Here is a 24,173-nt window from a genome sequence, read left to right as displayed (position 1 = left end):
ACGAGATGGCCAGGTGATTCCTATTCCTATAGAAGAGGACGTACATCTTGAATAAGTCATTCTAATACAGTATGAAAATGCTCAGGAAGGCCATGTGTAGGGCATTCTGAGAGGAGCCGCAGGTAACACCTGTTCTAGAGTAGGAGGGGCTCTGGGGGCTCTGAAGATTTCGGCTTCAAAGCAAGAGACTGTTTTCTTGTTTGTTTTGAGATGGAGTCTTGCTCTGTTGCCCAGGCTAGAGTGCAGTGGTGCCATCTCGGCTCACTGCAACTTTCACCTCCCAGGTTCAAGCCATCCTTCTGCCTCAGCCGCCTGAGTAGCTGAGATTATAGGTGCATGCCTCCATGCCTGGCGAATTTTTGTATTTTTAGTGGAGACGGGGTTTCACCATGTTGGCCAGGCTGGTCTTAAGCTCCGGACCTCAGGTGATCAGCCTCCCTCAGTCTCCCAAAGTGCTGGGATTAAGGCGTGAGCCACCATGTCCAACCCAAGAGACTGTTTTAGTTGAGACTGGAAGGACAAAGAAGCGTGAACCAGGCAGAGACTTGTTGTTGTGTGAGATCTTGCGTTCCAGGCAGTGTGCCTAAACTCTGACGCATGAGAAATTACACTCTGTTAGAGGAATTACAATCTTTGTAGCTCAGAGCACTAGGAGCAATAAGGGAGGCAGAGAGAGGCTTCACGTCCTAAACAAAAGTTTGAACTTTCCCCAGATGGTCACAAGGAGCCATTGAGGGATTTAAACATTGTTTGATTTGAAAACATTATTGGATTGAAGAAAAATCACATCAGCTATGGTGTGGGAGATGGGTTGGTGCAAGGGAGGGTGGAGGGCTACCCAGGCTACAGAGGACAGGCCTAGACCAAGCAATGACATGGCAGGGGAGGCAAGTGGTACTTTTGAGACACGTTTTGAAGGACCCTGGAGTGGGGAAGGCAACAGTGAAGGGAGAGGCCCATTAGGAGGTGCCATTGGCTGGACCCTGCAGAAGGTTTGGGTAACTTTTTCTGACACTCACGTTCTGGAATCTGCCCCACTAAACATATGCTGTGTGGATTTTGGGATATTTCTCAGTTCCCCTCTTTATAAGATCATCCGTTTTTTTGGACGGGGCTCACGTATTGCACTTTTGTTTGACTTACAGTGTCTAACACTAAGCTTGGCACACATGCTATCAGGCATCTTTTTTCTGAGTTGCGAACCCCTTTTCAGGAGAAAGTTGGTGGAAGGAGGTAAGCCTTGAAGAGTTGTCTGGAAAAGCCCTGTTTCCCTGTTTGTTTCTTTTAAATTTGAATGATGCCTCCTGTTTGTATGGCGCTTTACAGTTCAGGCATCATTTTCATAACCATCACCTCATTTGCATTCCTTCCGTCCACCCTCTGTGCAGCTTTAGAAAAGGTTGTGCATTCACAGCTCAATATTAATCAAGGGCTGATTATCTCGGTCTTTTTCTCCTCCCCGTTCTGACTTCCTACCTTTTGACTTGGGAGTTATACCTGGAAGCAGGTTGGGGTCAGACAATGCAGAGTTGAGTCAAATAAATCCTATCCATTTAAATGAGCCATTCAGAAGAAAGGACGGGTGGAGGGAGGGTGCAGGGAAGGAGGGGGAGCCAGCTCCCGGTCTGTGGTCCCAGTTTCCAGGTGCCTGGCTCTTGAGGCCAGGAGGGGCCCACAGGGAAATGCAAGTTTTCAGCCTTCCTGGGCTTCTCATTCTTTGAGGTCTGTTCCGTTGTGTGCTGGGAGAGGAAGCCAAAGGGCATTTGGTACAGGAGAAAGGAGAGTTGAGGCCTTACCAACGTTGCCTCTTGAGAGGGAGCCTGTGTAAAGGAAGACGGGGGCTTTGGGTGGCACAGACCTGAGTTTGGATCCTTACTCAGCTACTCACTAGCCCCATGGCCTTGGGCAGCTGTTTAGCTTCTTGGAGTCTATTTTTTTCTATAAGATGGCAGCGATAAGTCCTGTCACACAGGTGTGCGAGGCCCAGATGAAGCAGAGGTGAGTGCTCTTTGGTGCCCCCAGTGTCTGGTGGAGTGCCTGCATTAATGCTGAGACTTTTGTGTCTATTTGGTAGCCTCCCCTTCCCCACCTTTTTAGAGATGAGGCTTCCTTAAGATCTGGGAGGGCATCATGCTTTAGGTAATTTCTATATAGAGTGTTAGGGTCCTCAGCCTTAATGTGCAAAATACTCATCCAGCAGTTTGTTACACATTCCAGGGCTCAGCCCCTAGAGAGAGTGATTGGTCCAGAGTGGCACCCAGTTGATTTTTTTACACGACCACATTTTGGGAAAGCTTGGAATAGAGCCAGAGCTAAAGAGCTACTTAGGCCAGGGTGTTTGGTAAAAATACATATTTGCAGCCCTGCTCGAGACTGACTGTGTGGGACTCTCCAGAAAGCCTGTATTTTTACCAAGCCCCAGCTGATTCTTGGATAAAGCAAGTTTGGCTAACACTGAGCTGTGGAATCCAGGTAATGCCCATCTCTGCAGGAGTATTTGCTGCATGAGGTACCAGCAACTGGGGATGTGTTTCAAAGGCAGACACAAGCTTGCCCCATAAACAGGAAGAGCTCATCAGGGAAGGGATTCTGAAGTGCTCACGATTGGGACTGAGTGGGTACAGCATTGTAAGGTATCAAATTCTAGAAACTGGTAGTTAACAGGCAGTCATATTGTATGCTAAAATGAGGCTTTGGGACCGGATGACTTTAGTCCTTTCAGTTCTGAAATCACTTGGCTCCAAACAATTCCATTAGGCAGAGATTAATTTTTGTTAGAAGGGTGCCCCCAATATCTGGTGTTTGCATTCTTTGAAAATATTGATCTGTACCGTGTGAGTGAGTTTATTCACTTTCTACCTTTAGTCCATGTTTCTTCTTACCTGTGATTGTATTTTCGAGGGAAAGTAGAGCATGTGTGGTTCCATGAGACTGCCTAAGAACTTTCTATAAAGCTTTTGTTATCCAAGCTAACGGCACTGCTTCCTGGTGGTAGCTTTTGGAATTGCAAGCTCATCATTTTGGGACTGTAGGAAACACTTGCATCAAAATCCCTTGGGGAAGGGGGAACCGTCTTTGTTTTTTTCTAAAAAAGGCAAATTCCCATTTCAGACCAACTGAAACAATCTCTTTGGGTAGATCTCAGAAACCTGCATTTACGCTAAATACTTTATGTGAGCCTTATGCCCAGTGTTGTTTAAAACCATTGCTTGACGGCAGGGTTTCTCAACTTGGCAGTATCGACTTTTTGGGTTGGAAAATTCCCTGCGGCAGGCAGCTGCCCTGGGCAGTATAGGATAGTATAGGATAGTTAGCAGCATCCCTGACCTCTATCCACTAAAAATGTCAGTGGCACCACCCCTCCCTATTTGTGAAAATCGGAATTATCTCCAGATATTGGCAAGTGTCCCCTATGGGGCAAAATCACTCCTGCCTAAGAACTGCTGCCCTGAGGTGTGCTGTGAATGTCTAGCCCGTTTCAATGACAGCATGCGCCACAGGGTCACTCAAAATTAAGATGTGACACCTGTCTTCACGGAAGGTTATTCATGCAAATGTGAAATGACTTCAGATCTGTAAGTAGAATAAAACATTCTGTCTATATGACCTTTGTTTTGAATAGTCATCAGGGAAAATCATATAGAATGGGCTGGAATTAAGGACTCCCCACACTTGAGCATGGGCTACCTGTGCCTTTCTCAGGTGGCTGTGTCAGTTCAGACTCCTGGTGCATGGGAGCCCCTCAGGAGAGATCAAGACACAGAAGTGTGATTTCTTTTCTCCCAGAATCTCTTTGCAATAATTAAGTTCTATTAGGTTTTTCCATTGTGGGAATGGGCTGTTTATTGTGTGAATTGTATTTTTGTACAGAAAAAACATTCCCAAAAGTTATAGACAGTATTCACTCTGGGGAGGAGAGTTCACTGGGCATTCCTGTGAACCCCAGCCTTGTTAAATGAAACTTGCTGAGCCTGTTCTATGAGGGGGAGCTGAAGTATCCTGTATGGCACCTGGTGTGGCTTTCCCAGAAGTGACCTCTTGGACTTAACACTTCCACTGCAGTCAGCTACTTGGTGGGAATGTCAAAACCCCCATAGTATCTTCCAGGCTGTCTGATCTTCTCATGCAGTGACAGAGGGCCCTACACTGGAATAGCCAAATGCCAGGGAACCTGTTGCAGGATGAATCCTTGGGTATTGTAGAAGGGATTTGACTTCTTGTTTCCTAAAAGTAGAGGGTTGAGATTGACCCTAAGGAGGAGCTGTGTGAATATGCTTCCTGTTGGATCTGGGATTTCATACAGCAGCGCTGAGGGGCTGAGTTTTACAGATGGCTGTGATGGGTGCTGGAGTTGAGGCAGCTGAGTGGATTGGAAGCAGTGAGGTGCTTGCTTTCTGCAAGGCTCTTCCATTATGCCTCTGTGCAGCCCTAGAGAAGCCCCTGCCATATCTCGGGCCCTTCCTTCCACTGTTGAGTGGGAGTGTTGAGCTTGGACATCTCCAAGGCACTGAAAGGTGGCATCACTATGTGGATGGGAAGAAGTTCTGTTAGGTTTTTCCATTGTGGGAAAGGTCTGTTTATTGTGTGAATTTTTTTTGTGTGTGCAGAAAACACATTCCAAAACGTTATAGACAATATTCACTATGGGGAAGAGAGTTCACTGGGCATTCCTGTGGACCCCAGTCTGGTTAAATGAAACTTGCTGAGCCTGTTCTATGAGGGGGAGCTGTGACTTGGAAGAAGAGCTGGCCTTTGTACCTCTTCTGCTCTGGGTAAGGCTAGACAAGAGGATCCTGAGTAGGGAGGGGAAGGCAATACTATGTGGTTTTTGACCTCAGTCTAACTCATCGTCCCCTCTTGAAGGTCTGCAGGTCTAGCTAGTCTCTGCATCAACATGAACACTGGACAGGACAGCCAACCTTCCCAGCCCTCCCCTTTGGGACTGAGGCCCTTGCAGCTTCCTCTGACACCTGTGGGGGTGGACAAGTGTTGGGATATACTCGCACTTGATTGAAGGCCTTCCGCTCAGACAGTCATCCAGCAGCTGTCTGATGCTGAAAGCTTGCGTTGGGAGTACAGTTCTTTTTGTTTAACACTTACTCTGGCATCAGGTCATTTAGCATTAGTTATTACATTTTGGTGTGAACGAGGTTCAGCTCATTTCCTATGATCAGATTTTGCTGGAAAAAAAGAATATAGATACTGTACTTCTGAGGGGGTCAGGTAAGAACAAAGCGTGGAACAAAAAGCCAAAAGGAACAAAAAAGGCAACGAACTTGAAGACCAGAACCGACAAAAGAAGTTTCTACTCTCCAGTGTTGCCAAAGGGCAAGGTTCTCTGACTCCTTCCCCAACCACAGGTAATTTTCTGGGAATAACCGAGCATCTTTCATTTCAGCCTGCTCTCCTCTTCTAGTCTGAAACTCTAGCCAGATTTCTTTATTTTAAATAACCTGCGAAGACCCTCGTTTTCTTCCGGGAGCCTACTGTCTTTGTCATTCTGTACCACTATTATTCACACTTCTGCCTGACATTCTTCTAGTGGAAATCGACTTTATTTGCTCCTGAATGGGTAAGAAAGAGGTCATGGAAATCCCTCTTGAGATAACAAGTCTTACCACCCTCCATGGACACAGCAGAGATTGGCTGGGCTACCAGATGAATTTTTTATTTATATTTTCAATTATTCATAGTGATCAATTCCATGGGGTGAGCTGAAAGAAATGCCCCAGACAAGATTTTTATTTTAGTGACATAAAGAATAAAATGCTTTTCAGATTATTTTATTTTCTTCCATTGAAAAATTCTTCTGAAGGAAACCTGGTAGTTCTGTATTGGTGCATTAGGGAAACAGCATACTAGGAAGGAGGTCCAAGGTGAGGCTGGGATTTCATGTCCACAGTAGGTCTAGGTCAGACACGGTCCTCCACGGAGGTGTGTTTCTGAAGTGCTTTCTGTAGGACACCAAAATGCTCTTTGCTGAGAGTTTGTTCACATACATGTTTGCAAGGCTTTGCTCATGTCCTGGAGCTGGACAGGCCCGTGTGCCGCACACTGCACCCCACACATCGCAGCCCGGGCGCGCTCTGGCAAGTCTCTGAGCACAGTCACATGGTAAAGGATCAGCAAAGTCTTGCAGTAAACAGTTTGCCAGTTTTAAAACCACCCGTTCTCAGCTAATTTGGCTACAGAAGCTTTTTGTTTTCTTTCTGTGACACATCATTAGAAGGAACAAGTTTTTAGAAATGCTGCTCTATGAAATGATTTTCTCCTGGGATTAGCTGCTACCCACAGCATTGTAAACATGGAGTTTTTGCAAACCTAACTGAGTGATTGGCAGGGAATGCGGGGAATTGTCCTCTCTATTCTCAGCAGGAGGCCAGGGCTGTATCTGTTCTCTTCATGGGTGTAGCCTGAGGGTTCACCACAGTACTGGCACATAGAAGCTCAGTAAAAATTAATGGAACAAATGAGTGAATAACAGAAGTTTTGTTTAAAAAAGGCGACAGGCCTGTAAAACTCTTTAGTTCACACATGTCCTCTGTGCTAGTAAGCACAATCTCAAAAGCCAAGTGACATATTTCATCTTACTTTTATTTTTTTGCTATCGTTTTTTCAAACCTGAAACACGATTGCATCCCTGAGGCCTAAGCCGTCTTCCTTGGCAGCATCCTGATTTTGTTTGTACCATGATGCACCTGTTTGATTCGCTGGATTTTCTTGACACTTATGAAGAGTAAAGTCTCTTCTTGGAACAGGTTTTGTTTATTCTGAGCAGATCTTAAAATACAACTACATTTATACTACGCCTGCAAGGCAGTCTGAGCAAACACACACATTAGGAGAGGATATAACTTGCTTCTTGTCTCCGAGACCTTGCCTCGCACAGCATAAAGTTTCTGCCAAGTGTGTGCAGAACATAATGCTTGAAGTTGTTCCCCCTTGAGGAGACTGTGGCCTGGATGGTGCAGCGAGTACGTGAATGGAGACAGTGAAGAGACCATCACAGATACGCATGTTGACTTCAGAGTCATGGAGTGCCAGAGGGACCAGGCCCATGGTCTCGTGGAGGGGTGCAGAATACGAGGGCTCTGGATGCGAGTTCCAGATGCTACATTTATTAGTTCTAGGACCTTGGGCAAGTCAGACAGCCACTGTGGGCCTCAGACTTCCTCTTCCCTTTTTTTTTTTTTTTTTTTTTTGTGAGATGGAATCTTGCTCAGTCACTGAGGCTGGAGTGCACTGGTGTGATCTCAGCTCACTGCAGCCTCCACCTCTCAGATTCAAGTGATTTTCCTACTTCAGCCCTCTGAGGACCTCAGATTACAGACACACACCACCATGCCCAGCTAATTCTTATATTTTTAGTAGAGACCAGTTTTTGCCATGTTGGCCAGGCTGGTCTCAAACTCCTGACCTCAAGTGATCTGCCCACCTTGGCCTCCCAAAGTGCTGGGATTTTCTTACAACTGAAGTAAGATCTGCTGCCTCCCTGACCTCTTCACTTATTTGACAGATGCAGAACTGAGGCTCAGATAAGTAAAATATCTTGCTTTAGGTCATAGGAAGTGGCAGGGTGGGTCATGACCAGAATCCACCCAGGGCTGGCTGTTCTGAAGCCCCAGAGTGTGGCACTAATCATCATCCAGCATTCTCTCCGTGAGAACCTGTTTATTGCAGAGCTACAGGAAGGGGTCAGAAGGAAGGGATCAGCAGAAAGTTTCAGGCCAGGCGGCAAGTGTCAGGTAATGAGACGTTGCACCTGTGCGGTGGAGGAAGGCCTGCCATCCAACTGTTCCAGTTCCCCTTTCTTGAATCAAATGAGGATCAAGATCTCCTTCAGTCATGACAGCTGGAGATTGAAAGGCCCCTAGCTGTCTATGTTCTCTGGTGTGTATTTTAATCAAGTAGTTTTTTTTTTTCCTTTGAAATAGTAAAGTAGAATTTATGAGGAGCTTCTACCACATGCTCTAGAGAATATGACCCTTGTAAATATCACATTCCCACCCATCTGGAAGGATGAGACAACTAGAAAGTCAGAAGCTGGCATGTGCAGGAGCACACATCACACCTGAGCTGGACCCCGGGGGCAGACCTCAGGCTCTCAGGCCTGGAGGGTGCTGTCCCAGATTAGGAACACTCATCCCAGGGGCTTCCGGTTTGTTGTGAGGCCACAGTGACTTCTAAAGAGAATCTTTTCTATAGTCTAGAGTTAATCAGAACACATGGCTTAAAAGTAGAATCATGGTTCACCAAGCGTAATCTGGGCATCTCTGCTCGCTCCCCCAAAACCTCTAACCAGCCACGAACACCCTTGCTATGTGTACCCATCTGGACTCTTCCAGTGTCATGAGACAGAGTACTTATTTCAAACTGATTGAAAAAAAGGAGCTTTAAGACACAACCAAGAATTCAAGAAGTAGTTCTGGTTTTAGGTTTAGCTTGATGCAGAAGCTCATAAATGCCACTGGGAGCTTGGTTCCCTTCCCATCGCTGAGATCTATTCTCCTCTGTGTATTAAGTCTGTTCTTGGGCAGGCTGTCCTCATGGGGTGAGATGGCTGCCACAGTGCCAGTCTCACAGGGCCTTGCATTTACATTTAGCAGAAAATGTCTTTCAGTCATTCTGGCAAGCATCTCATTACATTTCCTTGTCCAAGGAAAATGTGCCCATTCATGGACCAATCACCTTGGCCAGGAAAATGCAGTACATTGGTGGGTTTAGGTTTGGGTCATGTGATCCATTATGGAGCTGGGGTGGAGTCCCAAAGCCAAGGACTAAATATAGGGGTAGCTGGTTTGCCAAAGGAACCTAAAGAAAGGGAGATGAATGCTAGTGGCTGTGATATAAAACTTGCTACTTCCCTTAGATCTCTTTGGTCCTGTGGTCGCTGGCTATACGCTGGCGTTATGTGTGCTGGCTGGGAAGAGGCCAGTGTACGCTTCTAACTGTATTACAAAGCAGACACATATGTATGTCCTGGCCATGTGCTAACACTGATGTGACAACTTACACTTAATGAAGTCAGTGACGCTGTTACAGTTACCATTCATTGGGTCCTTCACACATGTCAGGCATTGTCAGTCCCTTTGATGCACATTCTCTGACTTAATCTTTGAAATAACAATACAGAGGAGTGTCACCAGCCTCAACCTACAGACAGAAACAGACTCAGGGAAGTAAAATGCCTTCAAGATGATACTGTTAATTAGTGGAGAGGCCATGGTGAGAAGTCATTTGGGTCTTGTGGCCAGAGTGTATTCTTGCTACCAAATCACTCTCCCACTCCTGTGGACATACTTATTTGAAAGAGAATCAGATGTTTATTAATGCTTCTTCATTGACAAGGAGAAACTGAAAAATATCTTCGTTTAGGAAGGCCAGAGCTTGATGCAGTTGTAAACTGAATTCTTTCTGTGTGTATGTGAATATATACACTTGCATATATCCTGTTATAAAAATGGGGAGAGTTGAATCCCTGGTCTTAGTGTGAATTGATTCTTGCTCTTTGCCTTTATTTGGATGGATGCTGCAGTGAGTGCTACCTCGCTGATCCTGTAACTTGAGTTATTAGGTGCCTGTGGTCAGAATGCCCAGATGTGGAGGATGTTGCAAAGTCTGAGACCACAGCTTTAGTAGGCTTATTATTTTCATGGTACGTGATACAGAATGGAAGATGCCATCAAGTCTCCTGGGTCAGTAGGGATATCCAGGAGGTAGAATGAGAAGGCCGCACAGAAAGGATAGGTTCAATGAACTCCAGTGGAAATGTGTTCTTGTCATTAGAAACGTTACCTGCAGGACGTTCAGCCTCGCAAACAAAACTACTTCTTTAGCCTGATACATAAAGCTTTCTTCCTCATAGTCCCATCCTATAGCCCTGTAAATAGGCTTGTTATATCTGCCAAATGGGGTTGTTACCTGCTCCTTGGACAGACAGTGTACTTTTTTGCTTCCACCTTGGTGTATGTAACTACTTGAGCCTGTGCCTAGAACTTTTTGAAAAAGGTAGATGCCCATCAAGTATGTATACATCCATGAGTTAATTTAACAGGTGCTAGTTGAGATCCCACTGTGTGCCAGGCACTGTTCTAGGTGCATGGGATATAGTGGTTAGCAAGGCAGACGGTGCATCCCTGGTTTTTGTCCTGGGGAAGCTCTCCTTCTGGCCTTCACTGAGTAGATCATTCACTCTGAAGGTTCTGCTGGGCTTCCAGCCTGGACACCTGTCCTAGGAGCCCTTTTCTTAGGAACTTGAAGCTCTCTTGGCCTCCAGTCCTGAAAAAATATTTCATTCCTTTGGCTGTCCTTTTGCTAATGCCTCCAGGCAGAGAGCCCAGGGAAGCAGTTCCTATTTTAAGGGAGAAATTTATTTTGTGGGCTCTTTATCCAAGCCTCCTTTGATGTAAGTCACAAAGACTCATTCAGGGTAGGAGGAGGAATAATCAGGAGACAAAGAGGGTAGTTTGTGCAGCCTGATTGCAGACCTCACAGAGACTGTTACCAGGAGCTAGAGAACTAAGGGGGCCGAGAAAGCAACTCTCGATCTCTTCCTTCTGTGTTCTTTGCTTTTCTGCTCGGCACTGCTCTTTCCTGAGCCTGGGTTTACCTGCTTTACCAGGTACATTGGTGGCAAATGTCTGTCCCACAGCTCTGGAATTTATAGAGCCTTATTTCAGATTACCAGTGGAGAGCAATAATACTGTAAATTCCCGTTCCTGAGGTCAGAGGAGAGAATAACTGGGTCAGCTGTGCTGCCCACAGCTCCGGCAGCTGTGATCTGAAAGGGGATGGTGGGTTCTGGAGTGCAAACTAGGCTGCAGGGCCTGTCCCTATGATAGACAGAGGTCAATCGTGGAAAAATGCTGATGAGCTAAGGATACCACCCTCAAGGTTTCCTCCCAAGTCAGTCAAGAGAACTTGCTGTCTGCTCAGTTTAGGATCCTTCTCCAAACCAGCAAACTGCAGGATTGGCCTCAGCTGACCCTTGTCCTCAATCTTAACAACAAGGATGGAGAACTCCTGTGTTAGCGTGGTACAGAGTATTCATTATTTTAGAAAATTCTGTAGGTACTGCAAAGTACCTAGAGATACAGTGTGTGATATTAATATTGAAGGAGAGAAAATCATTAGTTTGGGTCAGTGAATCCTCTGTTACAGTAAGACTGTGTATTCCAAGAAAATAAAGAGCCTTTCTCACAGGGGCAAAAAAAAGAAGCATTTGTACAGATAGGCTGTGTTCTAGATTGGGGATGGGCACCACAGGGCTCAAGCTCTGTAATGTATTTCAGTTCCTCTCACCTGTATTTGATTGACTTGAACAGGTTGAAATTTGTTCCAGTGTGTTAACAGGACTGGTGTGTGCATGTGCAATAGGCAAGTTAATTAATGTTTGCTTTCTCTGTGCAAGGCCTTCTGGGGACACATACATTGGGTCTGATGAGGGCAGGGGGTGTGCTTACTTGACAGGGGAGGCCTTAAATCTTTCAGGTCCCTGAGTTTCACAGTAGCCATTAAGTATCTGCTCAATTGCAGGGGCCGTAAGCAGTGTTGTCTCAGACTTTGCTATTAACTCTTCAGTTATATACTCTTGGCCAATTATGTCATAGGTGCATTACTCAATTACAGCATTAATTTTCAATGATGAAAGCAAATGCATGTTGATAAAAATTTGGAATATATAGGAAGCATGAAGGAGAAGGTGAAAACCACCTGTCATTCCGCTACATAGAGAACAATCACTGTAAACATTTTGGCATATTGCCTTCTCTTATTCCTCCTAACCCAATGTGTGCATGGTACATTTTTTTTTTTTAAAATAGCATATGATTTAATATCTGGTATTCTATGTTTTTTTAACCTGTGTTTTCCTGTATCGTTTGCTATTCAATGAATGCATCTCTTTCACAGTTTTATTGATGTGTAATTTAGTATCATAGCAGTTGCCTATTTTAAGTACACCATTAATGAATTTAATAAAATTTCAAGTTTTGCAACTGTACCACAATCCAGTTTGTGAACATGTCTATTGTCTCCCCCAAATTCCCTGAGATTTCACTTGTACTCTAACCCCAGGCAACTGCTGGTCTGCTTTCTGCCTCCGTAAATGTGACATCTGTGGACATGTCACGGGCGAAATCTCACCATGTGTGGTTTTTGGCATTTGGCTTCTTTTTCTGAGCATCACGAGTGGTATCCCCCTTGCTGAGGGGTGCTCCCTTGGGTGCAACACCGAAGTGCAAATAAACCAGCTGTCAATTTAAATGTTCTTAGAGACCCAGCTCTTCTCAGTGCGCCTGGAACCAGAGTCTGAAGGCTGTAAGCATCTCGCCTGCCAGAGAAAGGCAAGACAGCAAAGGTGTCTCTCCTCAAGTCAGAGGACAGCAGTTACACATGTTAGGACTGTGAGGAGAAAATGAGGCGTCTGTGCCAGCATCTCTCTGACCTCAACAGGGGACTTCTAGAACCTGGGTTATCGCTTCATTCTGAACCAAACACTGTGTTACAGCTATTGATTTTTACCATGAAGGTTATCTTTGAAACCACAGGGCCAGAAAAACACTGTCTGCTTTGGAGAGAATATGGAGCACCAGAGCAAGAGGCACAGGAAATGCGTTCTGCGACCAAACCCTCCTGCACTCCTGGAATTGAAACATTTTTGCTCTCAGTTTGCACTAGCTAATTAGAGAGACCTTTCTCAAACCATTTACTTTCTTGCACAGAGCTTAAAGGACTCCCAAGACATCTTGCTAGAATGTTTATAGCCTGTCTACCTTCAGACAGGTAGAAATGATATAGTTCATTTTGGCTGGAAGCCTGTTCATCTATTTGAAAGAGGAAAGCTTTTGAAGTCACCTCTTCTATTCGTCTCAGCAGAAAAGCAACTTATTTGGATGCTTATACGCTATGTCAGCTGGAGCTCAAGTTATGTATCTGCATTGTTTTGAGGCAAGTCTGTCTCATGGAATCTGGGCACTCTTGTGAAGATAGCGAATTTTGTACCACTCACAGCGCAAGAGCCAGGCAGAAGCAAAGAGGGAGGGAGGAGTGGCTCTGTTGGCAGAGACCCCTAGAGAGTAGGACTCCACTGGTCCCTGGTGGGGCATCTTTTAAACTCCCCAGTCAAGATGGAAACTACCCAACCTGCTTCACATTCACAATGATGCATTGGACATGATGGTTATATAGCTTCCAACTTGTGATTGTTTTGTCTTTTGTTGTTGTGGTTTAGTAATAGTAGAGGTCATTGAGATTCATCTCCCAACAAACAGACACATCTATATGGAAAATCTCACACTTCTGTTCAGTGCTTCCAGAAATCTTTATGTATTTATAGATTTAATGTGGATATGCCAGTGTTCCTGAGAAATGTAAGTTCTCGGCTTTGACCAGATTACAGTTACTATCCATTCGTTTCCAGGAACTTGGGTGCCTGGCATACAGCACATCCTTGCCAAATACCAGTGCCTGAGCGCTTGAATGCTGAAGGATCTCTTACTCTCTTGGTCTGCAAATAAGATTTTCTCACTCGTGCCTTGAGATCCTGTGTTTTTTTTTTTTTTTTTAATCAGATGATCCTTAGGCCTGGGCTTATCAGAAAGACCAGAGCAGATGTCCATGCAGGAGACCAGGGGGGTGTCTCCATGGCCCCGATTGGTCCCTAGTGGTGGCCAACATGGGGATCTCAACCTGGGGAGGGACCATTGTCTGCTGGAGGTCTGTGGCCTCCCGACTTGGCTCCCTCCTCCTCAACTCCTTTCCCACTCCCTCCTGAGCTGCTTCCCAACCTTTCTAGAATGTCGTGTTCACACTATCACTCCTTTATCCAAAAGCCGGTCACATCTCTCCCTTTACCTATAGAATCCAGACCTAGCTCTCGAGCCTCACATGTATTTCTAGCTGCTACTTTGTAGTTCTCTTAGATTATTGTCCTACACAGCTTTGTACACTCAGGCCCTTTTGCCTGGTAGGCTCGGTGATGACTTTAACGTGCATCAGAATCACCTGAGCATGTGATGAAAACTACAGACTCCCAGGCCCAACTCTGGGAGCACTGCTAGTAGGCAGGGAGTTGACTAACACCCTAGGGGATACTGATGCAAATGGGTAGGGACCACACCTCTACTGCTCTGGCTGTTGACATCTGTTGATCTGTACCAGTTTTTTAGGGCCTGACTGAAGTTCTTTTCTCCTTGGTAACCTCCCCTCTCCCTCTTAGACTCACCCTCATTTTTTGCAGCTCTTGCTATTTGTGATACTCGCTTTGCACGTAACATATTTTGCCTTGGACCATGATTTCAATGTTGGTTATATATGTATTTTTTCAGCAGACATCTGTTTGTTTGTCTGCCTCTCTGTCTACACACAATCGCCTCTCGGCCTTTTGGCTAAGATCAAGTGTAGTATCTACACATATACAGACATATATATGAAAGCGCTTTGTATTTACATGGCACTGTATTGTCTGAGAACACTTTTGTATATATTCCTTAGCCCCTGCAAAGCAGAACATTTGCTGTCTGCACAGAACATGGCACATCCCCCTCCTCCAGCCCATAGAAGTGGAGAAGAATCTGTGGTGCTGGCCAGCCGGTCGCTATAGTAATCATACAAGGCCTGTTGAGATAAGCAATGCTTGTTCTTTCAAGCATTCGGCAAGTGTTACCAACCACTGGTTTTGTGCTAGGTGCTGTGTTGGGTGATGATCTAAGGAGGAAAAGACCATGAAGAGCTCAGTGCCTAGGGAGGTTGGAGTGGACAGCTGGGGTGTGGGAGCCGAGGCAGGGCCAGAGAGGGGAGCAGAAGCCAGAGTGACCACCTGGGGCTTCGCAGGCCTTGCTCAGGAGTTTCTGTCACTGGCTTTTGGGTGTGTGTGTTACTTTGGATGCAGGGGTGTGATATGATCTGAGTTAGCAGAACTTTAATCTTGGAAGAAAAGAAGGCTCTATTTCAACAAGTCGGATGAAATTAGGGTGGAACATGCAGGTCAGTGAGGGGGCTGTGGAGTGTTACGTCTGCCTGGATGTGCTGCAGCAGGTTGATATGGTTTGGATTTTTGTCCCCTCAACATCTCATGTTGAAATGTGATTCCCAGGGTTGGAGGTGGGGCCTGGTAGGAGGTGACTGGGTCATGGGGATGGGTCTCTCCCCAGTGGTTTAGCATCATCCCCTGAGATCTCGCTCAGTTCACCAGGATCTGGTTGTTTTGTTTTGTTTTTTGTTTTGTTTTTTGTTTTTTTTTTTTGAGACGGAGTTTCGCTCTTGTTACCCAGGCTGGAGTGCAATGGCGCGATCTCGGCTCATCGCAACCTCCGCCTCCTGGGTTCAGGCAATTCTCCTGCCTCAGCCTCCTGAGTAGCTGGGATTACAGGCACGTGCCACCATGCCCAGCTAATTTTTTGCACTTTTAGTAGAGACGGGGTTTCACCATGTTGACCAGGATGGTCTCGATCTCTCGACCTCGTGATCCATCCGCCTCGGCCTCCCAAAGTGCTGGGATTATAGGCTTGAGCCACCGCGCCCGGCGATCTGGTTGTTTAAAAATGTCTGGGACCTCCACTTTCTCTCCGTCTTGCTCCTTCTCTCACCATGTGATGTGCCTATTCCTGCTTTGCCTTCCTCTATGAGTTAAAGCTCCCAGAGGGCTCATTGGGAGCTGAGTAGATGCAGGCACCATGCTTATACAGCCGGCAGAACTATGAGCCAAATAAACTTCTTTTCTTTATAAATTACCCAGCCTCAGGTGTTTCGTTATAGAGGAAACACCTGAGGCTGGGTAATTTATAAAGATGCAATGCAGGAACGGCCTAATACATGGGTCTTTTGGAGTCAGCTTCTCTCTGGTGGGCCCTGGTTAGGGTCTGATTATGTGCTGCATGCCCTGGGAATCAGTAGGTCTTCCAGTTGCAGGGATTCAGCAGACTCTGGAGTTGGAAGACATCTTATGGATCCCTTTGTTCATCTTCCTTATTTGAGAGATGACAAGGCCGACTCAGGGGAGGAAACTCACCTGGGACCTACAGCTGCAGCCTTGCCAGTGACTTCACTGCTCCTTTTTCTCACGCAGAGGAACAAACAGTCCCTTGACCTCAGTAGCGTGAATGCTGCTGTACAGCTGAGTGAGGAGCAGGCCTCCTTTGAATCTCTTGGAAATCACAGTGGATGCCCAGGAAGTACAGATAGACGAGGAAATTGAATCCCAGCGCCTTCACCATTTGCTGATGATATGACTTTCAGAAAGTTATTTAACATCTCTCTGGACTTGTCCTGTAAAATGATAGTAGAAATACCTACCTTGCAGAGATGTCAGGTGAATTAAATGGTATGGTGTGTGTAGTACTTATCACAGTACCTGATATAATAGGTGCTCAATAAAGGGAATGCTGAAAATACCTATGGCTGAATAATGCTTGGCATGCGTGACTTCCTTAGATGAAAGCTATTGTTATCAAGGTGAATCTGGGGCTGGGAAGATCTTTGCAAAGATTCACACAACTCCTTCCTGGCAAACGGAGGTTTGGTGGAGTGCTTTAGAACATTGAGCTCATGTAGGCTTGGCGTCATCTCTTCGTCTCCTCAGTCTATATCTGGCACATGGTAGTTGCTCAATATGTATTTGTTGAGTTGCTTGAGTTGGGTATTTTTACTATCAAGAACTTAAAGCAAGTTACATACCCAAGTATCAGCCTTGCATTCACATTCACTTTCAACTTTTGCTTCTAGCTTTCTGTGTGAATTTTTACAATGCATCTGGTGATAGGTTTGGAGCAGGTTCATGTCTTGTGATCTGACAGATATGTGGCTTTAAAATAAATTCTGATGCATTTAAGGAGTGAATTAAACTGGCCTTATCCTAATCTAACTAAAAAGGTAGTGTCAGTTTGCATTTTGGCTGAAGGTAGTGGAAGGAGCTGGGAAATGCAGGTGGATTGTAGGTATGTAGCCCTCACTGTAAGAGCCGCTCACCACTGACAATTGCAATTATAGTTTCCATCCCACAGTGTCTAGTTGGGGGGTCCCTGATTCAGCCGGCCTAAGGTACTGAACAAAGATAGAAGGCAGGGAAGTGGAAGGAACATAAATATTATGAATTGGGCCCATAGGTCATCTCTTAGCTCCTGTGCTTTGGGCGGCTCGTCATGATGAAAGAGCTAATTTTCAGGAGCAGTGGCCTGGTGGGAGGCCTGGCAGAGCAGAGTGAGGTCTCAGCTCTGCTTCCCATGGGACATACAATAATGGCTGGTCTGGCTCCAGCTCCTAACAGCTAATTCCCACTGAACCTAGTTTGAGGGCCAGGGGAGTCTGTCTTGTAAATGGGAGAGAGACAAGAGCTGTAAAGAAGGTTCTGTCCCCAAAACAGCGTTTCCTTCTACCATTTCTTCAGTCTGTTTCACATCCTTACTTAGACTCATTCAGGTGAGGAGAACTGTGGGTGATATGCTGAGTGAGCCACGCAGATGGCTGCTTGAGCTTGCGCTGTGGGATAGCGTGTGTGCACAAATGGATGTGGTGTGTTAGAGGAGTCAACAAAACAGTAATGCGGAAAGGTTCTGCAGGGGCCGGAGAGCACACCATCCCCCTGTGTTCCCTTCTCCCTCCCCACTACATCCCACACTTAGAATCAGTTCCTGTTTTATTTTCACGGCAGCGCTTCTTTAGGTTGGACATTCCTCTAAAGTTTAGTTTTGAACACTGGGTTATTGCATGCTTAGTGTCTAAATAAATCATTTAAAAAAGCTCTACTGTTAATGAAGGCTTTAGTTGGATTTGTGTGATGAATGACATCTGTATTAGGGTTCTCCAGAGAAACAGAACCAAAAGGAGATATTAGGAGCTAGAGACAGATGTGTGTGTGAATGTGTGTATATAAGTATATATACATAAATAGATTTAGTGTAAGGATGTGGCTCAGTGGCTGGAGATTGAGCAAGCCAGAGACACGGGAGAGCCAATGGTATAAATCTCAGTTCAAGATCTGCTAGTCTCAAGGCCCAGGAAGAGCCTATTTTTCAGTTCCAGTCTGAAGGCAGGAAAAGACCAATGTACAAGCTCACAGTTAGGCAAGAGGAGCTCCCTCTTACCTAGACTTTGTGTTCTATTCAGGTTTTCAACAGACTGGATGAGGCCCACCCACACTGGAGAGGGCCAGTCTGCTTTACTCAGCCCACTGACTCAAATGTGAATCTTATCCAGACACTCCATCACAGACACAGCCAGAATAATGTTTCACAAAATGTCTGGGTACACCACCACCCAATCCAGCTGACACGTAAAATTAACCATCACAGCATCCAAAGGCTGGGGTGGGGTGGTGAAAAGTCAGAAAAGTGTGCCAGCTCTTTCTGACTTTATATACCATTTGCAATCCCCCAAAGAGTTGCAGGTAGCAAGAACCGTTCTTAAAAGATCCCGTGGTATACAGAGACCATGCCGTTTAGAAGTAGTGATGCAGATGGTCCTGCCGCGTACTAATTGTGGGATCCTGGCACGTCTCCTAGCCTCTCTAAGCTTCAGCTATCTCAGCAGGAAAGTGCGAATGAGAATAGCACCTGCTCCTTAGGAGTGTTTTGAGAAGAAAATGAAATAATTCGTGTAAAACACTTAGCATTGCGCCTTGGCCTGTAGCACACTGGCTGCTGTTATAGCTGTGTTCTGTGTTGAGAGGAAGGGCAGCGACTAGCGCCAGTATGAAGTGAACACTGTGGGCCTGGCATGGTGTTAAATGCTTTGTCTTTGTGAACTTTCTTCTGGCCTGTCTGTTTAGGAGCTAGGTTCGTGTCTTAGTATCTGATTTGTTCTCTCCCCTGAACACCACACAGATATTTTCTCTCTTGTTTTTTTTTCTTTTGTCATTTAAATGAGAGGAGTTTTATATCTTTGTGGAGGACATAGGTCATCCTTGTGAACTGTCACTCTTCCCAGTCCATCCTCTTCCTGCCATCCCTGTCCCCAGAGTGCAGATGAGGTTGAGGATATGGCCTAGGAAGCTGAGGCTCCTGACCAGGGACTTCAGTACGTTTGCCATCTATCTTGGTGAGATTTACAGATTCTGCAGAATCACATGGTTACCCTGCCAGTGGGTTACTGGCACAGATTTATGGGTCAGTCCAATCATTTTGCACAATTTGTTCTCTAGTTACTAGCAAAGAAAAGTTCAGCTTTCAGTGGGAGGTCAGGTGGCACAAAAGGCTGTGATGAGCTGCTGCTGTTTCTACCTTCAGTGGCCTCACAGGTGGGCATGGACCATGGACGGTTAATTCTGCACTGTGATCTGAAGAATCTGAGAGGTGTCTGTAGGAACAATATGTTCATTATTTTTTCTTGCTGTGGCTTTTCTCCGCTGTTTCTTTGACTTGAGGATCTGGGCTATTTGCCGTGTTAGGAAGACCCACTCTAGAACAGGCAAGTGGGCATGCCTTTCCAGCAGCTCATGCATGTGTGTGGAGGACTGGTCTATGATTTTGGTTCATTTTCTTCACTGAGACCCTAGGAGCTATGTGTTTTTATTGTTGTCTGCCTTACAGATGAGGTAACAGAGGCACAGCCTGGTTATTTGCTTTGTCGGGAGTTACACAGCTTGTGTGTGAAAATTAAGCCTATCTTTAAAGAATGTACTGGCCTATTGGAACAGAAAGCACCAAGACACCATTTAAAGAGCCATGAAAGGCTGGGCATCCTCCTCTGTGTTGCCTTCCTCTTTCTGGGAGGTTGAAACCAAATGTCTCAGCCACTGGTATCTCAGTTTCCCTGATGGCAAAATAGATATAGTTGTATTGGTTTCTGTCAGTGCCACAGGGATATTTAACACTTCATTATGTTATACTTAAGAATCTGTTTTCTTATTTGTTCATGTGAGTTGCTTATGAGATTATAAAAATAAACCTGTATATATATTTTTTTGTATTAGAAAGATGAAATGTTACTAGAAACTGTTAGTTGTATGTTTTTGGTAACATCAGTTTTTATTTTTGGGATATGCCCAATGATAATATTTACAGGTGGCACTTACTATGCAGAAGGCAGCACTTTAGGTGGTTGACTCATGAGATCTTTAAAACCACTCTGTGCAGAAGGCATTCCTGCCATTCCCATTTGACAAAAGGTAAGTGGTGGAGCCAGAACAGGAAATCAATCAGACTTGGAGTGTGTGCTCTTAACTACAGTGCTCTCTGCATACCCACATCAAAAAGCATAGCTCCTGGACTTTCCAAGAAGTTCTGTTTAAGTCACTGATGAGTGAACATTTTTGTTTTTAAGAATTAAAGGGAAGTATATTTAGAGTGAGGCTCTTTTGGATAATGTCAGAAATAATGAGGTTTAATGCAATATGTATCAAAATACACCCCACTTGAGGGCATCCTGAGAGAAATTACTTGTTTGAGTTCTCACAATGGGCATAAACACAATGGAATGATAGATGAGACAAATTCAGGTAATCTCCAGATTAAAATTCTGAACAGTTAAATAGTATTTTTCTGTGAAAGGTTGAATCTCCTGATAAGCTCCAAATTATATTCCCACCTTATTTGAGAATATGTGTTGGCAGGTTTAACAAGATCTTGGCACATTCTAATTTGAGATTTATTACAAGATGTGTGCATGTTTAATAGCGCCTTAATTATTCATATCCACATCTTCCTGACAGTAACTTCCTTCAGCTGTAGATAAATTCCTGGTGCATTGGGGAATATTGGCTTTTGCTGTTAAAAAGATCCAGTAAAAGAAAATCAAATGCATATGCAAGAAATTACCCAGGGCAACCAGCTGCACTCAGGCTGGAGCTTGTCCCTCATATAGGATTGACAAGCAAGCTCTTCTCTGCCCTTGGACTAGGGAGCAACCTGGTGGCATGGAAGGAGCTCAGGTTCTGAAGGTAGGCTCACCTGGAGTCCATTCCGGTTGCAGCCTAAGAATCAAATGCTTTTGGCCTGATTTCTTAAAGTCTCTAGGATCTAGATTTTTTTTTTTTTGCATGCAAAAGTAGGTACCTAATGCCTCTCTTAAAGGTTTGATGTGAGGATAAATTGAAATGTCTGTCAACTGTGTGTGTTGGGGGGTGGGATGCTGTGTATGGTACAGGGAATACTGGCTGAATAGGAGCTGCATTTTTTTCATTTCCTCATCTCCTGTCATCAGTCCTTTGAGTCCCTCTATGGATATTACACGAGATATGATGCTATAGTAATTATCTGTTATGGAAAATAAAGGGAATATGGTGGGTGAAGTGCCGGTAAAAAATGTAGGGGAATAGGTGCTCATACTCATCCCTGCTGATGAGAGTGAATTGGTGCAGCCCTTTTAGAGGTTAACCTGTTGATATCAATCAAAACCAGAAGGCCTCAGAGCCCTGGTACTTGCTGTTTCCTTTGCCTGGAATGCTTTCCTCCCACATGTCTGTGTGGCTTTTTCTTTATTTTAGCCCTTGGCTCAAATGTGACTTACTCAGGGAAGTCAGCTGACTGCGCTGTGTAACTACACTGCCCCTCACTCTGTGGATTGCTTATGCCACTGTTTTCTCCATAGCTCTTAATATTTCCTGGTGTTATTACATATCCATGTGTGAGTTTGTCTGTCCATCTCCCCCACAAATGATAGTTCTGAGAGGGCAGGGACCTTTGATTTGTTCCTTCATGTGTACGCAGCCCTGAGAGCAGTGCTATGTCCGGCACAGAGTGGGTGGTTCATAAATCATTGTTGAGTAATATAATTACAAGTTACTGCCTTGAAGTTCTGTTTTGGCAGACAACTTCAGAGAGCTGGGCTGTTAGCTTTCAGGAACTGTGTATGAAGAATTCTTCTTAGCAAAGGCATCATTGACTTAAGTGTTTGTATACAAGATCTGGCTCTCTTGTTGAGGAGGGTGCTGGGGTACTTGGTCCTGGCCCCAAAGCACAAAGTACAATGAACCCAGTGGCCAGAAACCATGTGGCGTCCTGATGAGAGAAAGAGGAAATTTCCCTGATTTGAGAAGTGGTGTCATGCAAGGGAGGGCTGGTATGTTTTTAACTATCAAGGACATGTGTTGAGAGATAATACCATAGCTGATTGGTAAATAGTTTATTTCAATCAAAAACTTCTATTTTCACTATTTTGAATTACATAATTAAGACATTATGTTGACAGCCTCTTATCTCAGTTGCCCCCATCCCCAAAATCTTTCCTGTTGGAAAGATAGAGCTGTTCGTTTGCCATATCTATTTCCATACATACATTTTGTGTGTTTATACACGTATATATCAAACTCAAGGTCTGCAGGTGTATGACAATTTAGCTTACTTGGTAAGTGCAAACCCCTCATATATATATACATATATATATATATATATTTTTTTCACGATTGACCCATCAAGCTTATCTATACAGCTTAGTGTTGGTGTTGCTCTGCCCTCTCTGTCCCTTTGGAAACTAAATTTTGGGAAGGGGAAACCTACTTGCGAAATCTGTTGTGTTCAGATTATTCTGAGATTTCCAGCTTGTACAGGAAGTATAGCTTTTTTTTTTTTTTCAATTGTGGTTAAAAAAATAACATAAAAGATACCTCCTTAAGGAAATTTTAATTGTACCACACAGTGTTAATTATATGCATAGTGTTGTACAGCTGATCTATAGAAATTTTTCATCTGGCATGATGGAAACTTTGTGTCCATTGAATAGCCGCTCCCATTTGTCTTCTGCTTCATTCTGCAGCCCCTGGCAACCACCATTCTACTTTTTGTTTTTAAAGTCTGACTACTTTAGATATCTCATATAAGTAGAATGATGCGATATCTCCTCTTTTGTGATTGGCTTGTATTATTTAACACCATGTCTTCCAGGTACATCCATTTGTAAGATTTTCTCTCTCTTTTTTTTGAGATGGAGTCTTCTGTCACTCAGGATGGAGTGCAGTGGTGTGATCTTGGCTCACTGCAAACTCCACCTCCCAGTTTCAAGAGATTCTCCTGCCTCAGCCTCCTAAGTAGCTGAGACTACCAGTGCCTGGCCCCACGTCCGGCTAATTTTTGTATTTTTAGTAGAGATGGGGTTTCACTGTGTTGGCCAAGCTGGTTTCAAACTCCCGATCTCAAGTGATCTACCCACTTCTGCCTCCCAATGTGCTGGAATTACAGGCGTGAGCCACCATGCCTGCCAAGATTCTCTCCTTTTTTAAGGTTGAATAACATTCTTGTGTATTTGTACACCACATCTTATTTATGCATTCATCCATAGACGAACACTGGGTTGTTTCCACCTCTTGGCTTTTATAGATTGTGCTGCAATGGACATGGGAGTGCAGATGTCCTTTTAGGATCTTGATTTTAAATATTTTGGGTGGGTACCTGTAAGTGGGATGGCTGCATCATGTGGTAGTTCTCTTTTTAAATTTTTTGAGGACCCTCTATACTGTTTTCCATAATGGCTGTACTAATTTATACTCTGATAATATGTGAGAGATTCCTTTCCTCCCCACCCTTGCCAACACTTACCTTTTCTGTTTTTGATGATAGTCATTCCAGCAGGTGTGAGGTAATATTTTATTGTGGTTTTAATTTGCATTTCCCTGATGATTAGTGATGTTGAACATTTTTTCTCATACATATTGGCCATTTGTATGTCTTCTTTGAGAAATGTCTATTCAGGTTCTTTGCCCATTTTAAAAATTGAGGTGTTTTCTTGCTGTTGAGGTATTTGAGTTCCTGATACATTTTGGATATTAATCCCTTCTAAAGTATGGCTTGCAAATACTTTCTCCCCTTTTGTTGAGCCCATGCCATGTCAATGTTTGTTTCATATATTTGGGTCCTCTTATGTTAGGTGCAAATGTATTTATGACTGCTATATCTTCCTGGTGAACTGACCCTTTTATCAACATATAATGTTCTTATTTGTCTCTTATGACAGTTTTTGACTTGTTGTCTGTTTTGTATGAGATACATATGACTACTCTGCTCTCCTTTGGTTACTTTTTGCATTGGATATCTTTTTCCATCCTTTCACTTCCAACTTGTGTGTGTCCTAAAATCTAAAATAAGATCATCTTTTTAAAAATCCATTAAACTACCCTATGTCTTTTAATTTTGGAATGTAATTTGGTTTCATTTAAAGTACAGCTAGTACTCGACTTACAACCACGATTGGTTCCAACAGACCAGTCGTAACACGATTTGGTCATAAGTTGAGTAGGCTATAGGTAC

At 44.4% G+C, this 24,173-nt stretch overlaps 1 protein-coding gene and 1 pseudogene across 1 annotated transcript in view; both read left to right on the top strand.

Annotated features, from left to right (window-relative positions):
- SPOCK1 (SPARC (osteonectin), cwcv and kazal like domains proteoglycan 1) overlaps positions 1-24,173 on the top strand; it is a 545,496-nt gene that overhangs the window by 159,194 nt on the left and 362,129 nt on the right. The gene's annotated exons all lie outside the window — the stretch shown is intronic.
- LOC120365384 (U2 spliceosomal RNA) lies at positions 14,368-14,477 on the top strand (annotated as a pseudogene).

The sequence above is a fragment of the Saimiri boliviensis genome, chromosome 1, assembly GCF_048565385.1.
Source record: "Saimiri boliviensis isolate mSaiBol1 chromosome 1, mSaiBol1.pri, whole genome shotgun sequence".
NCBI classification, from domain to species: Eukaryota; Metazoa; Chordata; class Mammalia; order Primates; family Cebidae; genus Saimiri; species Saimiri boliviensis.
The sequence above is the reverse complement of the archived record's forward strand: the minus strand, read 5'-3'. Positions and strand labels throughout refer to the sequence as shown.